Here is a 20,781-nt window from a genome sequence, read left to right as displayed (position 1 = left end):
TATCAAAACAATGCGATGAGGTGCGCAAGATAGCGCTACAAAGTGCATGCGAAACGTAAGTAATGTGCACAAAACAGTGAGATGAGGTGCGCAAGATAGCGCGATAAAATGCATGGAAAATTGAAGTAATGGTCACAGCGCAAAATAGCGCGATAAAATGCATGCAGAATGCGAGTAATGTGAACAAAACAGTGCGATGAGGTGCGCAAGATAGCGTTACAAAGTGCATGGAAAACCAAGTAATGTGCACAAAACTGTGCGATGAGGTGCGCAAGATAGGGCGATAAAATGTATGGAAAATGCAAGTAATGGTCACAGTGCAAAATAGCGCGATGTGCAAAATAGCGCGATAAAATGCATGCAAAATGCAAGTAATGTGAACAAAGCAGTGCGATGAGGTGCGCAAGATACAAAATGCATGCAAAACGCAAGTACTGTGCAAAAACAGTGCGATGTGGTGCGCAAGATAGCGCGACAAAATGCATGCAAAACGCAAGTAATGTGCAAAAACAGTGCGATGAGGTGCGCAAGATAGCGCGATAAAATGCATGGAAAACGCAAGTAATGTGCAAAAACAGTGCGATGAGGTGCGCCAGATAGCGCGATAAAATGCATGGAAAATGCAAGTAATGGTCACAGCGCAAAATAGCGGGATAAAATGCATGCAAAATGCATGTAATGTGAACAAAACAGTGCGATGAGGTGCGCAAGATAGCGCGATAAAATGCATGCAAAACGTAAGTAGTGTGCAGAAAACAGTGCGATGAGGTGCGCAGGATAGTGCGATAAAACGCATGGAAAATGCATGTAATGGTCATAGAGCAAAATAGCGCGATGCGCAAAGTAGCACTATAAAATGCATGCAAAATGCAAGTAATGTGAACAAAACAGTGCGATGTGGTGCGCAAGATAGCGCGACAAAATGCATGCAAAACGCAAGTAGTGTGCATAAAATAGTGCGATGAGGTGCGCAAGATAGCGCGATAAAATACATGGAAAATGCAAGTAATGGTCACACCGCAAAATAGCGCGATGCGCGAAATAGCGCGATAAAATGCATGCAAAATGCAAGTAATGTGAACAAAACAGTGCAATGAGGTGCGCAAGATAGCGCGACAAAATGCATGCAAAACGCAAGTAATGTGCACAAAACAGTGCGATGAGGTGCGCAAGATACTGCGATAAAATGCATGGAAAATGCAAGTAATGGTCACAGTGCAAAATAGCGCGATGCGCAAAATAGCGCGATAAAATACATGCAAAATGCAAGTAATGTTATCAAAACAATGCGATGAGGTGCGCAAGATAGCGCTACAAAGTGCATGCGAAACGTAAGTAATGTGCACAAAACAGTGAGATGAGGTGCGCAAGATAGCGCGATAAAATGCATGGAAAATTGAAGTAATGGTCACAGCGCAAAATAGCGCGATAAAATGCATGCAGAATGCGAGTAATGTGAACAAAACAGTGCGATGAGGTGCGCAAGATAGCGTTACAAAGTGCATGGAAAACCAAGTAATGTGCACAAAACTGTGCGATGAGGTGCGCAAGATAGGGCGATAAAATGTATGGAAAATGCAAGTAATGGTCACAGTGCAAAATAGCGCGATGTGCAAAATAGCGCGATAAAATGCATGCAAAATGCAAGTAATGTGAACAAAGCAGTGCGATGAGGTGCGCAAGATAGCACGATAAAATGCATGCAAAACGCAAGTAATGTACGCAAAACAGTGCGATGAGGTGCGCAAGATAGCGCGATAAAATGCATGGAAAATGCAAGTAATGGTCATAGCGCAAAATAGCGTGATGCGCAAAATAGCACGATAAAATGCATGCAAAATGCAAGTAATGTGAACAAAACAGTGCGATGAGGTGCGCAATATAGCGCGACAAAATGCATGCAAAACGCAAGTAGTGTGCATAAAACAGTGCGATGAGGTGCGCAAGATAGCGCGATAAAACGCATGGAAAATGCAAGTAATGGTCACAGCGCAAAATAGCGCGATTCGCGAAATAGCGCGATAAAATGCATGCAAAATGCAAGTAATGTGAACAAAACAGTGCGATGAGGTGCGCAAGATAGCGCGACAAAATGCATGGAAAACGCAAGTAATGTGCACAAAACAGTGCGATGAGGTGCGCAAGATAGCGCGATAAAATGCATGGAAAATGCAAGTAATGGTCATAGCGCAAAATAGCGCGATGCGCAAAATAGCGCGATAAAATGCATGCAAAATGCAAGTAATGTGAACAAAACAGTGCGATGAGGTGCGCAAGATAGCGCGACAAAATGCATGCAAAACGCAAGTAATGTGCAAAAACAGTGCGATGAGGTGCGCAAGATAGCGCGACAAAATGCATGCAAAATGCAGGTAATGTGCAAAAACAGTGCGATGAGGTGCGCAAGATAGCGCGATAAAATGCATGGAAAATGCAAGTAATGGTCACAGCGCAAAATGGCGGGATAAAATGCATGCAAAATGCATGTAATGTGAACAAAACAGTGCGATGAGGTGCGCAAGATAGCGCGATAAAATGCATGCAAAACGCAAGTAGTGTGCAGAAACCAGTGCGATGAGGTGCGCAGGATAGTGCAATAAAACGCATGGAAAATGCATGTAATGGTCATAGAGCAAAATAGCGCTGTCACACCCCAAATCCGGGCATGACCGGCCGTGGCCCACAGGGACTTAACCCAAGGCACACGTAAGCCTAAACACGAATCCAATTACATTGAACAACTGAACAATAGTCCAATAATAAATAACCAAAACTCAATCCAGACATGTCACAATTATAAACGGCAAAATCAACCGTAATCAAAAAATCATCCAAACTTATGGGATATAAACAACCCACATATCAAAAATAATCCTAAATGAACTTCGATAAGAATAAATATAAATATGCACAAACTTGACATAACACTCTAAACTAAAGGAATGCCCTAGAGGTCCATGCAATTGAGTCCCCGCTACGCCATGAGTCCACTCTAAGTCCTTCTAACACCTGGAAGTGATAAAAACTAAGTCAGCTGATAGCTCAGTGAGTAGCAACATGGATAGTAAATACAGTTTTGAAAACAGGGTTCAATTCCAAAATAAGTTATATATCACAGAAACTAGATTGGCATACAGTTTGGTAAATACAATCTGTTTCAAAAAGAAGGTTCCACAAATCAACACTTAAAATACTCATGTCTCGCAAGAACATGATAAACGACATTTTCCACTTACAACAGATTATAACAAATAGTTTACAGTATGCCAAGTTCACACATGTTTAAGAAATAATTTGATTCAATTGATAATATAATAATTTATCAAAACAGTTTAATCATGAAACAACAATTTAATTTTTCCAACAGTTCAGGGTAGGGGAACATTTATAAAAATATGTAGCATGAAACTACTCACCTGAAACGCAATAATATAATCCTCGAATAAAGTGTAAAAGTCCAACTAGTGGCCTGAACCAAGTATAAAAACTACGCGTCACAACTAATTTAAAAATACTAAATAAAATAGGAACTAAGTAACCTCAAACTAAAACGCACTAACACGGCTTAACCCAACTCACCGTTACTCTTAAATATTACCTAAGTTCATATTCTTCAAGGTCTAAAATCACCCAAGACATAGATTCCGATCGAAACTTAACTAAAAATAACTTTAAGATGAAACAGTGTTTTAAACAAGTTTTCCCAATCTATTCGCTAACTTTGAAAATTTCAAAACCCACTCCACGCTATTCAAAAAATTCCAATAACCTCCAGATATGATCTAATATATCCTAAGTTTCAAACCCAATTGGTTTCACTTGATTTGCTTATCAAAATAATTTTTCTACAATTTATTATATCCAAACAGGTTGTTTTCTGCAGCACTTTAAAGAAATTAACGGTTCTCTTAATATACACGAGCAATCAATGCAAGGCCAAAAACGTACGAAACTAGACTCATAACCGGTTCTAATGACACTAATTTGATAATTTTTGGATTTATACCCAAAGAGAACAACAATCCCGAATTTACTGTTTCGGACTGGTTTCCTGGACAGATTTGAATACCTCAATTTATATGGATTTCGACTCCCAAAAATTATGAAAAAATTCAGATATGCAATTCAATGTGTAATTGATCTACTGTAAAAATTTCAGATTAAAATTCATCCGTTTGATATGGTTTCTTGATTTTTAAAGTTTGTGACTTTGTACAGAATTTTTGGACTGAAAATTACACCCAATCTTTACACATAAATTTAGCTCCTCAAGTTTCTTAATAGGATATCTATATACACAATGCATAAACCTACAACCTCTCCATCAATGAACAAAATAATTATAGAATAAGGATGAAGAACAAAAAGAAGAGAAGAAAACCAAGGAGGGCTAACCTTTGATGATCACACACAACACAACACACCCAAAAGTTCTTTGATTGCAACATCTTCTTTTTTTTCCTTCTCTCTAACCCTCTCCCGTGGCTGCTGTTGTTGCCCTATGTGGTGAACAAATAATAGAGTAGGGTTTGTGTTTATTTTATTTTATACTAGTGGTGGGCACACATAGGTCAAATAAATAGATAAATATACAAAACATATGTATAAGTTACATGCAACTCAAATGGTAGGAGTCTTATATATTAACCTTGTGGTCTAGAGTTCAAGTCACCCCCTCCTCTCTCTCTCTTTTTATTTTTATTTTTATAATAAACCTTGTCTCTAAATTAAAGACTTTCACCATAAATTTATTTTAGGTTTTAAAATTAATTAAAAGATCCTCCAATAATATTTAATTTGCACTTAAAGATTCATAATAAAATATTTGAGATTTGTAAAATTATTATTTAGTTATTTACTTAATTTTTAAATTTGGGTTCTCACAAGCGCGATGCGCAAAATAGCACTATAAAATGCATGCAAAATGCAAGTAATGTGAACAAAACAGTGCGATGTGGTGCGCAAGATAGCGCGACAAAATGCATGCAAAACGCAAGTAGTGTGCATAAAACAGTGCGATGAGGTGCGCAAGATAGCGCGATAAAATACATGGAAAATGCAAGTAATGGTCACAGTGCAAAATAGCGCGATGCGCGAAATAGCGCGATAAAATGCATGCAAAATGCAAGTAATGTGAACAAAACAGTGCGATAAGGATCGCAAGATAGCGCGACAAAATGCATGCAAAACGCAAGTAATGTGCACAAAACAGTGCGATGAGGTGCGCAAGATAGCGCGATAAAATGCATGGAAAATGCAAGTAATGGTCACAGTGCAAAATAGCGCGATGCGCAAAATAGCGCGATAAAATGCATGCAAAATGCAAGTAATGTGAACAAAACAATGCGATGAGGTGCGCAAGATAATGCTACAAAGTGCATGCAAAACGTAAGTAATGTGCACAAAATAGTGAGATGAGGTGCGCAAGATAGCGCGATAAAATGCTTGGAAAATGCAAGTAATGGTCACAGCGCAAAATAACGCGATAAAATGCATGCAAAATGCAAGTAATGTGAACAAAATAGTGCGATGAGGTGCGCAAGATAGCGTTACAAAGTGCATGCAAAACCAAGTAATGTGCACAAAACTGTGCAATGAGGTGCGCAAGATAGGGCGATAAAATGTATGGAAAATGCAAGTAATGGTCACAGTGCAAAATAGCGCGATGCGCAAAATAGCGCGATAAAATGCATGCAAAATGCAAGTAATGTGAACAAAGCAGTGCGATGAGGTGCGCAAGATAGCACGACAAAATGCATGCAAAACGCAAGTAATGTGCGCAAAACAGTGCGATGAGGTGCGCAAGATAGCGCGATAAAACGCATGGAAAATGCAAGTAATGGTCATAGCGCAAAATAGCGCGATGCGCAAAATAGCACGATAAAATGCATGCAAAATGCAAGTAATGCGAACAAAACAGTGCGATGAGGTGCGCAATATAGCGCGACAAAATGCATGCAAAACGCAAGTAGTGTGCATAAAACAATGCGATGAGGTGCGCAAGATAGAGCGATAAAACGCATGGAAAATGCAAGTAATGGTCACAGCGCAAAATAGCGCGATGCGCGAAATAGCGCGATAAAATTCATGCAAAATGCAAGTAATGTGAACAAAACAGTGCGATGAGGTGCGCAAGATAGCGCGACAAAATGCATGGAAAATGCAAGTAATGGTCACAACGCGAAATAGCGCGATAAAATGCATGGAAAATGCAACTAATGGTCACAGCGCAAAATAGCGCGATGCGCAAAATAGCGCGATAAAACGCAAGCAAAATGCAATTAATGTGAACAAAACAGTGCGATGAGGTGCGCAAGATAGCGCGACAAAATGCATGCAAAACGCAAGTAGTGTGCACAAAACAGTGCGATGAGGTGCGCAAGATAGCGCGATAAAATGCATGGAACATGCAAGTAATGGTCACAGCGCAAAATAGCGCGATGCGCGAAATAGCGCGATAAAATGCATGGAAAATGCAAGTAATGTGCACAAAACAGTGCGATGAGGTGCGCAAGATAGCGCGATAAAATGCATGGAAAATGCATGTAATGGTCACAACGCAAAATGGCGCGATGCGCAAAATAGCGCGATACAATGCATGCAAAATGCAAGTAATGTGAACAAAACAGCGCGATAAGGTGCGCAAGATAGCGCAACAAAGTGCATGCAAAACGCAAGTAATGTGCACAAAACAGTGCGATGAGGTGTGCAAGATAGCGCGATAAAATGCATGAAAAATGCAAGTAATGGTCACAGCGCAAAATAGCGCGATAAAATGCATGCAAAATGCAAGTAATGTGAACAAAACAGTGCGATGAGGTGCGCAAGATAGCGTTACAAAGTGCATGCAAAACCAAGTAATGTGCACAAAACAGTGCGATGAGGTGCGCAAGATAGCGCGATAAAATGTATGGAAAATGCAAGTAATGGTCACAGTGCAAAATAGCGCGATGCGCAAAATATCGCGATAAAATGCATGCAAAATGCAAGTAATGTGAACAAAGCAGTGCGTTGAGGTGCGCAAGATAGCACGACAAAATGCATGCAAAACGCAAGTAATGTGCGCAAAACAGTGCGATGAGGTGCGCAAGATAGCGCGATAAAATGCATGGAAAATGCAAGTAATGGTCACAGCACAAAATAGCGCGATGCGCAAAATACCGCGATAAAACACATGCAAAATGCAAGTAATGTGAACAAAACAGTACGATGAGGTGCGCAAGATAGCGCGATAAAATGCATGCAAAATGCAAGTAATGTGAACAAAACAGTGCGATGAGGTGCGCAAGATAGCGCGACAAAATGAAAGCAAAACGCAAGTAATGTGAACAAAACAGTGCGATGGGGAGCGCAAGATAGCGCGATAAAATGCATGGAAAATGCAAGTAATGGTCACAGCGCAAAATAGCGCGACGCGCAAAATAGCGCGATAAAATGCATGCAAAATGCAAGTAATGTGAACAAAACAGTGCGATGAGGTGCGCAAGATAGCGCGACAAAATGCATGCAAAACGCAAGTAGTGTGCATAAAACAGTGCGATGAGGTGCGCAAGATAGTGCGATAAAATGCATGGAAAATGCAAGTAATTGTCACAGCGCAAAATAGTGCGATGCGCGAAATAGCGCGATAAAATGCATGCAAAATGCAAGTAATGTGAACAAAACAGTGCGATGAGGTGCGCAAGATAGCGCGATAAAATGCATGCAAAACGCAAGTAGTGTGCACAAAACAGTGCGATGAGGAGCGCAAGATAGTGCGATAAAATGCATGGAAAATGCAAGTAATGGTCATAGCGCAAAATAGTGCGATGCGCAAAATAGCACGATAAAATGCATGCAAAATGCAAGTAATGTGAACAAAACAGTGCGATCAGGTGCGCAAGATAGCGCGATAAAATGCCTGCAAAACGCAAGTAGTGTGCATAAAACAGTGCGATGAGGTGCGCAAGATAGCGTGATAAAATGCATGGAAAATGCAAGTAATGGTCACAGTGCAAAATAGCGCGATGCGCAAAATAGCGCGATAAAATGCATGCAAAATGCAAGTAATGTGAACAAAACAGTGCGATGAGGTGCGCAAGATAGCGCGACAAAATGCATGCAAAACGCAAGTAATGTGCACAAAACAGTGCGATGAGGAGCGCAAGATAGCGCGATAAAATGCATGGAAAATGCAAGTAATGGTCACAGCGCAAAATAGCGCGATGCGCAAAACAGCGCGATAAAATGCAAGCGAAATGCAGGTGATGTGAACAAAACAGTGCGATGAGGTGCGCAAGATAGCGCGACAAAATGCATGCAAAACGCAAGTAATGTGCAAAAACAGTGCGATGAGGTGTGCAAGATAGCGCGATAAAATGCTTGGAAAATGCAAGTAATGTGAACAAAACAGTGCGATGAGGTGCGCAAGATAGCGCGATAAAATGCATGCAAAACGCAAGTAGTGTGCACAAAACAGTGCGATAAGGTGCGCAAGATAGTGCGACAAAATGCGTGGAAAATGCATGTAATGGTCATAGCGCAAAATAGCGTGATGCGCAAAATAGCACGATAAAAAGCATGCAAAATGCAACTAATGTGAATAAAACAGTGCGATGAGGTGCGCAAGATAGCGTGACAAAATGCATGCAAAGCGCAAGTAGTGTGCATAAAACAGTGCGATGAGGTGCGCAAGATAGCGCGATAAAATGCATGGAAATTGCAAGTAATGGTCACAGCGCAAAATAGCGCGATGCGCGAAATAGCGCGATGCGCGAAATAGCGCTATAAAATGCATGCAAAATGCAAGTGATGTGAACAAAACAGTGCGCTGAGGTGCGCAAGATAGCGCGACAAAATGCATGCAAAACGAAAGTAATGTGCACAAAACAGTGCGATGAGGTGCGCAAGATAGCGCGATAAAATGCATGGAAAATGCAAGTAATGGTCACAGCGCAAAATAGCGCGATGCGAAAATAGTGCGATAAAATGCATGCAAAATGCAAGTAATGTGAACAAAACAGTGCGATGAGGTGCGCAAGATAGCGCGACAAAATGCATGCAAAACGCAAATAGTGTGCATAAAACAGTGCGATGAGGTGCGGAAGATAGCGCGATAAAATGCATGGAAAATGCAAGTAATGTGAACAAAACAGTGCGATGAGGTGCGCAAGATAGCGCGAGAAAATGCATGCCAAATGCATGTATTGTGAACAAAACAGTGCGATGAGGTGCGCAAGATAGCGCGACAAAATGCATGCAAAACGCAAGGAATGTGCACAAAACAGTGCGATGAGGTGCGCAAGATAGCGCGATAAAATGCATGAAAAATGCAAGTAATGGTCACAGCGCAAAATAGCGCGATGCGCAAAATAGCGCGATAAAATGCATGCAAAATGCAAGTAATGTGAACAAAACTGTGCGATAAGGTGCGCAAGATAGCGCAACAAAGTGCATGCAAAATGCAAGTATTGTGCACAAAACAGTGCGATGAGGTGTGCAAGATAGCGCGATAAAATGCATGAAAAATGCAAGTAATGGTCACCGCGCAAAATAGCACGATAAAATGCAAGCAAAATGCAAGTAATGTGAATAAAACAGTGCGATGAGGTGCGCAAGATAGCGTTACAAAGTGCATGCAAAACCATGTAATGTGCACAAAACAGTGCGATGAGGTGCGCAAGATAGCGCTATAAAATGTATGGAAAATGCAAGTAATGGTCACAGTGCAAAATACCGCGATGCGCAGAATAGCGCGATAAAATGCATGCAAAATGCAAGTAATGTGAACAAAGCAGTGCGATGAGGTGCGCAAGATAGCACGACAAAATGCATGCAAAACGCAAGTAATGTACGCAAAACAGTGCGATGAGGTGCGCAAGATAGCGCGATAAAATGCATGCAAAATGCAAGTAATGTGAACAAAACAGTGCGATCAGGTGCGCAAGATAGCGCGACAAAATGCCTGCAAAACGCAAGTAGTGTGCATAAAACAGTGCGATGAGGTGCGCAAGATAGCGTGATAAAATGCATGGAAAATGCAAGTAATGGTCACAGTGCAAAATAGCGCGATACGCAAAATAGCACGATAAAATGCATGCAAAATGCAAGTAATGTGAACAAAACAGTGCGATCAGGTGCGCAAGATAGCGCGACAAAATGCCTGCAAAACGCAAGTAGTGTGCATAAAACAGTGCGATGAGGTGCGCAAGATAGCGTGATAAAATGCATGGAAAATGCAAGTAATGTGAACAAAACAGTGCGATGAGGTGCGCAAGATAGCGCAACAAAATGCATGCAAAACGCAAATAGTGTGCATAAAACAGTGCGATGAGGTGCGGAAGATAGCGCGATAAAATGCATGGAAAATGCAAGTAATGTGAACAAAACAGTGCGATGAGGTGCGCAAGATAGCGCGATAAAATGCATGCCAAATGCATGTAATGTGAACAAAACAGTGCGATGAGGTGCGCAAGATAGCGCGACAAAATGCATGCAAAACGCAAGGAATGTGCACAAAACAGTGCGATGAGGTGCGCAAGATAGCGCGATAAAATGCATGAAAAATGCAAGTAATGGTCACAGCGCAAAATAGCGCGATGCGCAAAATAGCGCGATAAAATGCATGCAAAATGCAAGTAATGTGAACAAAACTGTGCGATAAGGTGCGCAAGATAGCGCAACTAAGTGCATGCAAAATGCAAGTATTGTGCACAAAACAGTGCGATGAGGTGTGCAAGATAGCGCGATAAAATGCATGAAAAATGCAAGTAATGGTCACCGCGCAAAATAGAACGATAAAATGCAACCAAAATGCAACTAATGTGAATAAAACAGTGCGATGAGGTGCGCAAGATAGCGTTACAAAGTGCATGCAAAACCATGTAATGTACACAAAACAGTGCGATGAGGTGCGCAAGATAGCGCTATAAAATGTATGGAAAATGCAAGTAATGGTCACCCTGCAAAATACCGCGATGCGCAGAATAGCGCGATAAAATGCATGCAAAATGCAAGTAATGTGAACAAAGCAGTGCGATGAGGTGCGCAAGATAGCACGACAAAATGCATGCAAAACGCAAGTAATGTACGCAAAACAGTGCGATGAGGTGCGCAAGATAGCGCGATAAAATGCATGCAAAATGCAAGTAATGTGAACAAAACAGTGCGATCAGGTGCGCAAGATAGCGCGACAAAATGCCTGCAAAACGCAAGTAGTGTGCATAAAACAGTGCGATGAGGTGCACAAGATAGCGTGATAAAATGCATAGAAAATGCAAGTAATGGTCACAGTGCAAAATAGCGCGATGCGCAAAATAGCACGATAAAATGCATGCAAAATGCAAGTAATGTGAACAAAACAGTGCGATCAGATGCGCAAGATAGCGCGACAAAATGCCTGCAAAACGCAAGTAGTGTGCATAAAACAGTGCGATGAGGTGCGCAAGATAGCGTGATAAAATGCATGGAAAATGCAAGTAATGGTCACAGTGCAAAATAGCGCGATGCGCAAAATAGCGCGATAAAATGCATGCAAAATGCAACTAATGTGAACAAAACAGTGCGATGAGGTGCGCAAGATAGCGCGACAAAATGCATGCAAAACGCAAGTAATGTGCACAAAACAGTGCGATGAGGAGCGCAAGATAGCGCGATAAAATGCATGGAAAATGCAAGTAATGGTCACAGCGCAAAATAGCGCGATGCGCAAAACAGCGCGATAAAATGCATGCGAAATGCAAGTGATGTGAACAAAACAGTGCGATGAGGTGCGCAAGATAGCGCGACAAAATGCATGCAAAACGCAAGTAATGTGCAAAAACAGTGCGATGAGGTGTGCAAGATAGCGCGATAAAATGCTTGGAAAATGCAAGTAATGTGAACAAAACAGTGCGATGAGGTGCGCAAGATAGCGCGATAAAATGCATGCAAAACGCAAGTAGTGTGCACAAAACAGTGCGATGAGGTGCGCAAGATAGTGCGATAAAATGCGTGGAAAATGCACGTAATGGTCATAGCGCAAAATAGCGTGATGCGCAAAATAGCACGATAAAAAGCATGCAAAATGCAAGTAATGTGAATAAAACAGTGCGATGAGGTGCGCAAGATAGCGTGACAAAATGCATGCAAAGCGCAAGTAGTGTGCATAAAACAGTGCGATGAGGTACGCAAGATAGCGCGATAAAATGCATGGAAAATGCAAGTAATGGTCACAGCGCAAAATAGCGCGATGCGCGAAATAGCGCGATGCGCGAAATAGCGCTATAAAATGCATGCAAAATGCAAGTGATGTGAACAAAACAGTGCGTTGAGGTGCGCAAGATAGCGCGACAAAATGCATGCAAAACGAAAGTAATGTGCACAAAACAGTGCGATGAGGTGCGCAAGATAGCGCGATAAAATGCATGGAAAATGCAAGTAATGGTCACAGCGCAAAATAGCGCGATGCGAAAATAGTGCGATAAAATGCATGCAAAATGCAAGTAATGTGAACAAAACAGTGCGATGAGGTGCCCAAGATAGCGCGACAAAATGCATGCAAAACGCAAATAGTGTGCATAAAACAGTGCGATGAGGTGCGGAAGATAGCGCGATAAAATGCATGGAAAATGCAAGTAATGTGAACAAAACAGTGCGATGAGGTGCGCAAGATAGCGCGATAAAATGCATGCCAAATGCATGTAATGTGAACAAAACAGTGCGATGAGATGCGCAAGATAGCGCGAGAAAATGCATGCAAAACGCAAGGAATGTGCACAAAACAGTGCGATGAGGTGCGCAAGATAGCGCGATAAAATGCATGAAAAATGCAAGTAATGGTCACAGCGCAAAATAGCGCGATGCGCAAAATAGCGCGATAAAATGCATGCAAAATGCAAGTAATGTGAACAAAACTGTGCGATAAGGTGCGCAAGATAGCGCAACAAAGTGCATGCAAAATGCAAGTATTGTGCACAAAACAGTGCGATGAGGTGTGCAAGATAGCGTGATAAAATGCATGAAAAATGCAAGTAATGGTCACCGCGCAAAATAGCACGATAAAATGCAAGCAAAATGCACGTAATGTGAATAAAACAGTGCGATGAGGTGCGCAAGATAGCGCGACAAAATGCATGCAAAACGCAAGGAATGTGCACAAAACAGTGCGATGAGGTGCGCAAGATAGCGCGATAAAATGCATGAAAAATGCAAGTAATGGTCACAGCGCAAAATAGCGCGATGCGCAAAATAGCGCGATAAAATGCATGCAAAATGCAAGTAATGTGAACAAAACTGTGCGATCAGGTGCGCAAGATAGCGCAACTAAGTGCATGCAAAATGCAAGTATTGTGCACAAAACAGTGCGATGAGGTGTGCAAGATAGCGCGATAAAATGCATGGAAAATGAAAGTAATGGTCACAGCACAAAATTGCGCGATGCGCAAAATAGCGCGATAAAACGCATGCAAAATGAAAGTAATGTGAACAAAACAGTACGATGAGTTGCGCAAGATAGCGCGATAAAATGCATGCAAAATGCAAGTAATGTGAACAAAACAGTGTGATGAGGTGCGCAAGATAGCGCGACAAAATGCATGCAAAACGCAAGTAATGTGCAAAAACAGTGCGATGAGGTGCGCAAGATAGCGCGATAAAATGCATGTAAAATGCAAGTAATGGTCACAGCGCAAAATAGCGCGATGCGCAAAATAGCGCGATAAAACCCATGCAAAATGCAAGTAATGTGAACAAAATAGTGCGATGAGGTGCGCAAGATAGTGCGATAAAATGCATGGAAAATGCAAGTAATGGTCACAGCACAAAATAGCGCGATGCGCAAAATAGGGCGATAAAACCCACGCAAAATGCAAGAAATGTGAACAAAATAGTGCGATGAGGTGCGCAAGGTAGCGCGATAAAATGCATGGAAAATGCAAGTAATGGTCACAGAGCAAAATAGCGCGATAAAATGCGTGCAAAATGTAAGTAATGTGAACAAAACAGTGCGATGAGGTGCGCAAGATAGCGCGATAAAATGCATGCAAAACGCAAGTAGTGTGCACAAAACAGTGCGATGAGGTGCGCAAGATAGTGCGGTAAAATGCTTGGAAAATGCAAGTAATGGTCATAGCGCAAAATAGCGCGATGCGCAAAATAGCACGATAAAATGCATGCAAAATGCAAGTAATGTGAACAAAACAGTGCGATGAGGTGCGCAAGATAGCGCGACAAAATGCATGCAAAACGCAAGTAGTGTGCATAAAACAGTGCGATGAGGTGCGCAAGATAGCGCGATAAAATGCATGGAAAATGCAAGTAATGTGAACAAAACAGTGCGATGAGGTGTGCAAGATAGCGCGATAAAATGCATGCAAAACGCAAGTAGTGTGCATAAAACAGTGCGATGAGGTGCGCAAGATAGCGCGATAAAATGCATGCAAAATGCAAGTAATGTGAATAAAACAGTGCGATGAGGTGCGCAAGATAGCGCGACAAAATGCATGCAAAACGCAAGTAATGTGCACAAAACAGTGCGATGAGGAGCGGAAGATAGCGCGATAAAATGCATGGAAAATGCAAGCAATGGTCACAGCGCAAAATAGCGCGATGCGCAAAATAGCGCGATAAAATGCATGCAAAATGCAAGTAATGTGAACAAAACAGTGCGATGAGGTGCGCAAGATAGCCCGACAAAATGCATGCAAAACGCAAGTAATGTGCAAAAACAGTGCGATGAGGTGCGCAAGATAGCGCGATAAAATGGTTGGAAAATGCAAGTAATGAGAACAAAACAGTGCGATGAGGTGCGCAATATAGCGCGATAAAATGCATGCAAAACGCAAGTAGTGTGCACAAAACAGTGCGATGAGGTGCGCAAGATAGTGCGATAAAATGCGTGGAAAATGCATGTAATGGTCATAGCGCAAAATAGCGCGATGCGCAAAATAGCACGATAAAATGCATGCAAAATGCAAGTAACGTGAACAAAACTGTGCGATGAGGTGCGCAAGATAGCGCGACAAAATGCATGCAAAACGCAAGTAATGTGCAAAAACAGTGCGATGACGTGCGCGAGATAGCGCGATAAAATGCATGGAAAATGCAAGTAATGTGATCAAAACAGTGCGATGAGGTGCGCAAGATAGCTCGATAAAATGCATGCAAAACGCAAGTAGTGTGCACAAAACAGTGCGATGAGGTGCGCATGATAGTGCGATAAAATGCATGGAAAATGCATGTAGTGGTCATAGCGCAAAATAGCGCGATGCGCAAAATAGCACGATAAAATGCATGCAAAATGCAAGTAATGTGAACAAAACAGTGCGATGAGGTGCGCAAGATAGCGCGATAAAATGCATGGAAAATGCAAGTAATGTGAACAAAACAGTGCGATGAGGTGCGCAAGATAGCGCGATAAAATGCATGCAAAATGCATGTAATGTGAACAAAACAGTGCGCTGAGGTGCGCAAGATAGCGCGACAAAATGCATGCAAAACGCAAGTAGTGTGCATAAAACAGTGCGATGAGGTGCGCAAGATAGCGCGATAAAATGCATGGAAAATGCAAGTAATGTGAACAAAACGGTGCGATGAGTTGCGCAAGATAGCGCGATAAAATGCATGCAAAATGCATGTAATGTGAACAAAACAGTGCGCTGAGGTGCGCAAGATAGCGCGACAAAATGCATGCAAAACGCAAGTAATGTGCACAAAACAGTGCGATGAGGTGCGCAAGATAGCGCGATAAAATGCATGGAAAATGCAAGTAATGGTCACAGCGTAAAATAGCGCGATGCGCAAAATAGCGCGATAAAATGCATGCAAAATGCAAGTAATGTGAACAAAACAGTGCGATGAGGTGCGCAAGATAGCGCGATAAAATGCATGCAAAACGCAAGTAGTGTGCACAAAACAGTGCGATGAGGTGCGCAAGATAGCGCGACAAAATGCATGGAAAATGCAAGTAACGGTCAGAGCGCAAAATAGCGCGATAAAATGCATGCAAAATGCAAGTAATGTGAACAAAACAGTGCGATGAGGTGCGCAAGATAGCACGACAAAATGCATGGAAAACGCAAGTAGTGTGCACAAAACAGTGCGATGAGGTGCGCAAGATAGCGCGATAAAATGCGTGGAAAATGCAAGTAATGGTCACAGCGCAAGATAGCGCGATAAAATGCATGCAAAATGCAAGTAATGTGAACAAAACCGTGCGATGAGGTGCGCAAGATAGCGCGATAAAATGCATGCAAAATGCAAGTAATGTGCACAAAATAGTGCGATGAGGTGCGCAAGATAGCGCGATAAAATGCATGGAAAATGCAAGTAATGGTCATAGCGCAAAATAGCGCGATGCGCAAAATAGTGCGATAAAATACATGCAAAATGCAAGTAATGTGAACAAAACAGTGCGATGAGGTGCGCAAGATAGCGCGACAAAATGCATGCAAAACGCAAGTAATGTGCGCAAAACCGTGCGATGAGGTGCGCAAGATAGCGCGATAAAATGCATGGAAAATGCAAGTAATGGTCATAGCGCAAAATAGCGCGATTCGCAAAACAGCGCGATAAAATGCTTGCAAAATGCAAGTAATGTGAACAAAACAGTGCGATGAGGTGCGCAAGATAGCGCGACAAAATGCATGCAAAACGCAAGTAGTGTGCACAAAACAGTGCGATGAGGTGCGCAAGATGGCGCGATAAAATGCATGGAAAATGCAAGTAATGGTCACAGCGCAAATAGCGCGACGCGCAAAATAGCACGATAAAATGCATGCGAAATGCAAGTAATTTGAACAAAACAGTGCGATGTGGTGCGCAAGATAGCGCGATAAAATGCATGGAAAATGCAAGTAATGGTCACAACGCAAAATAGCGCGATGCGCAACATAGCGCGATAAAATGCATGCAAAATGCAAATAATGTGAACAAAACAGTGCGATGAGGTGCGCAAGATAGCGCGATAAAATGCAAGCAAAGCGCAAGTAGTGTGCACAAAACAGTGCGATGAGGTGCGCAAGATAGCGCGATAAAATGCATGGAAAATGCAAGTAATGGTCACAGTGCAAAATAGCGCGATGCGCAAAATAGCGCGATAAAATGCATGCAAAATGCAAGTAATGTGAAGAAAACAGTGCGATGAGGTGCGCAAGATAGCGCGATAAAATGCATGCAAAACGCAAGTAGTGTGCACAAAACAGTGCGATGAGGTGCGCAAGATAGCGCGATAAAATGCATGGAAAATGCAAGTAATGGTCACAGCGCAAAATAGCGCGATAAAATGCATGCAAAATGCAAGTAATGTGAACAAAACAGTGCGATGAGGTGCGCAAGATAGCGCTACAAAGTGCATGCAAAACGCAAGTAATGTGAACAAAACAGTGTGATGAGGTGCGCAAGATAGCGCGATAAAATGCATGGAAAATGCAAGTAATGGTCACAGCGCAAAATAGCGCGATTCGCAAAACAGCGCGATAAAATGCATGCAAAATGCAAGTAATGTGAACAAAACTGTGCGATGAGGTGCGCAAGATAGCGTGACAAAATGCATGCAAAACGCAAGTAGTGTGCAGAAAACAGTGCGATGAGGTGCGCAAGATAGCGCGATAAAATACATGGAAAATGCAATAATAGTCACAGCGCAAATAGCGCGACGCGCAAAATAGCGCGATAAAATGCATGCGAAATGCAAGTAATGTGAACAGAACAGTGCGATGTGGTGCGCAAGATAGCGCGATAAAATGCATGAAAAATGCAAGTAATGGTCACAGCGCAAAATAGCGCGATGCGCAAAATAGCGCGATAAAATGGATGCAAAATGCAAATAATGTGAACAAAACAGTGCGATGAGGTGCGCAAGATAGCGCGATAAAATGCATGCAAAACGCAAGTAGTGTGCACAAAACAGTGCGATGAGGTGCGCAAGATAGCGCGATAAAATGCATGGAAAATGCAAGTAATTTTCATAGCGAAAAATAGCGCGATGCGCAAAATAGCGCGATAAAATGCATGCAAAATGCAAGTAATGTGAACAAAACAGTGCGATGAGGTGCGCATGATTGCGCGACGAAATGCATGCAAAACGCAAGTAGTGTGCACAAAACAGTGCGATGAGGTGCGCAAGATAGCGCCATAAAATGCATGAAAATTGCAAGCAATGGTCACAGTGCAAAATAGTGCGATGCGCAAAATAGCGCGATAAAATGCATGCAAAATGCAATTAATGTGAACAAAACAGTGCGATGAGGTGCGCAAGATAGCGCGCCAAAATGCATGCGAAACGCAAGTAATGTGCACAAAACATTGCGATGAGGTGCGAAAGATAGCGTGATAAAATGCATGGAAAATGCAAGTAATGGTCACAGCGCAAAATAGCGTGATAAAATGCATGCAAAATGCAAGTAACGTGAACAAAACAGTGCGATGAGGTGCGCAAGATAGCGCTACAAAGTGCATGCAAAACGCAAGTAATGTTCACAAAACAGTGCAATGAGGTGCGCAAGATTGCGCGATAAAATGCATGGAAAATGCAAGTAATGGTCACAATGCAAAATAGCGCGATGCGCAAATTAGCGCGATAAAATGAATGCAAAATGCAAGTAATGTGAACAAAACAGTGCGATGAGGTGCGCAAGATAGCGCTGCAAAGTGCATGCATAACACAAGTAATGTGCACAAAATAGTGCGATGAGGTGCGCAAGATAGCGCGACAAAATGCTTGCAAAATGCAAGTAATGTGCACAAAACAGTGCGATGAGATGGGCAAGATAGCGCGATAAAATGCATGGAAAATGCAAGTAATGGTCACAGCGCAAAATAGCGCGATGCGCAAAATAGTGCGATAAAATGCTTGAAAAATGCAAGTAACGTGAACAAAACAGTGCGATGAGGTGCGCAAGATAGCGCAATAAAATGCATGGAAAATGTAAGTAATGGTCACAACGCAAAATAGCGCGATGCGCAAAATAGCGCTATAAAATGCATGCAAAATGCAAGTAATGTCCACAAAACAGTGCGATGAGGTGCGCAAGATAGCGCGATAAAATGCATGCAAAACGCAAGTAATGTGCACAAAATAGTGCGATGAGGTGCGCAAGATAGCGCGATAAAATGCATGGAAAATGCAAGTAATGGTCACAGCGCAAAATAGCGCGATGCGCAAAATAGTGCGATAAAATGCATGCAAAATGCAAGTAATGTGAACAAAACAGTGCGATGAGGTGCGCAAGATAGCGCGACAAAATGCATGCAAAACGCAAGTAATGTGCGCAAAACAGTGCGATGAGGTGCGCAAGATAGCGCGATAAAATGCATGGAAAATGCAAGTAATGGTCATAGCGCAAAATAGCGCGATTCGCAAAACAGCGCGATAAAATGCATGCAAAAGCAAGTAATGTGAACAAAACAGTGCGATGAGGTGCGCAAGATAGCGCGACAAAATTCATGCAAAACGCAAGTAGTGTGCACAAAACAGTGCGATGAGGTGCGCAAGATGGCGCGATAAAATGCATGGAAAATGCAAGTAATGGTCACAGCGCAAATAGCGCGACGCGCAAAATAGCGCGATAAAATGCATGCGAAATGCAAGTAATTTGAACAAAACAGTGCGATGTGGTGCGCAAGATAGCGCGATAAAATGCATGGAAAATGCAAGTAATGGTCACAGCGCAAAATAGCGCGATAAAATGCATGCAAAATGGAAGTAATGTGAACAAAACAGTGCGATGAGGTGCGCAAGATAGCGCTACAAAGTGCATGCAAAACGCAAGTAATGTGCACAAAACAGTGCGATGAGGTGCGCAAGATAGCGCGATAAAATGCATCGAAAATGCAAGGAATGGTCACAGCGCAAAATAGCGCGATGCGCAAAATAGTGCCATAAAATGCATGAAAAATGCAAGTAATGTGAACAAAACAATGCGATGAGGTGCGCAAGATAGCGCGACAAAATGAATGGAAAATGCAAGTAATGGTCACAGTGCAAAATAGCGCGATGCGCAAAATAGCGGGATAAAATGCATGCAAAATGCAAGTAATGTGAACAAAACAGTGCGATGAGGTCCGCAAGATAGCTCGACAAAATGCATGCAAAACGTAAGTAGTGTGCACAAAACTGTGCGATGAGGTGCGCAAGATAGCGCGATAAAATGCATGAAAAATGCAAGTAATGGTCACAGCGCAAAATAGCGCGATTCGCCAAACAGCGCGATAAAATGCATGCAAAATGCAAGTAATGTGAACAAAACAGTGCGATGAGGTGCGCAAGATAGCGCGACAAAATGCATGCAAAACGCAAGTGGTGTGCACAAAACAGTGTGATGAGGTGCGCAAGATAGCACGATAAAATGCATGGAAAATGCAAGTAATGGTCACGGCACAAATAGCGCGACGCGCAAAATAGCGCGATAAAATGCATGCAAAATGCAAGTAATGTGAACAAAACTGTGCGGTGCGGTGCGCAAGATAGCGCGATAAAATGCACGGAAACTGCAAGTAATGGTCACAGCGCAAAATAGCGCGACGCGCAAAATAGCGCGACGCGCAAAATGGCGCGATAAAATGCATGCAAAATGAAAGTAATGTGAACAAAACAGTGCGATGAGGTGCGCAAGATAGCGCTACAAAGTGCATGCAAAACGCAAGTAATGTGCACCAAACAGGGCGAAGAGGTGCGCAAGATAGCGCGATAAAATGAATGGAAAATGCAAGTAATGGTCACAGAGCAAAATAGCGCGATGCGCAAAATAGTGCGATAAAATGCATGTAAAATGCAAGTAATGTGAACAAAACAGTGCGATGAGGTGCGCAAGATAGCGCGACAAA

At 42.3% G+C, this 20,781-nt stretch overlaps 1 long non-coding RNA gene across 1 annotated transcript in view; it reads right to left on the bottom strand.

Annotated features, from left to right (window-relative positions):
• Window positions 1-2,733: 2,733 nt before the first annotated feature.
• Window positions 2,734-20,781, bottom strand: part of LOC145816678 (uncharacterized) — an 84,320-nt gene continuing 66,272 nt past the window's right edge. The window contains exon 3 of the long non-coding RNA XR_014358755.1: window positions 2,734-3,009. This is a non-coding gene — a long non-coding RNA (uncharacterized LOC145816678). The remainder of the gene's footprint in view (window positions 3,010-20,781) is intronic.

The sequence above is a fragment of the Camellia sinensis genome, unplaced genomic scaffold, assembly GCF_055761805.1.
Source record: "Camellia sinensis isolate YWXY unplaced genomic scaffold, ASM5576180v1 Unanchor4, whole genome shotgun sequence".
Taxonomy (NCBI): domain Eukaryota; kingdom Viridiplantae; phylum Streptophyta; class Magnoliopsida; order Ericales; family Theaceae; genus Camellia; species Camellia sinensis.
The sequence above is the reverse complement of the archived record's forward strand: the minus strand, read 5'-3'. Positions and strand labels throughout refer to the sequence as shown.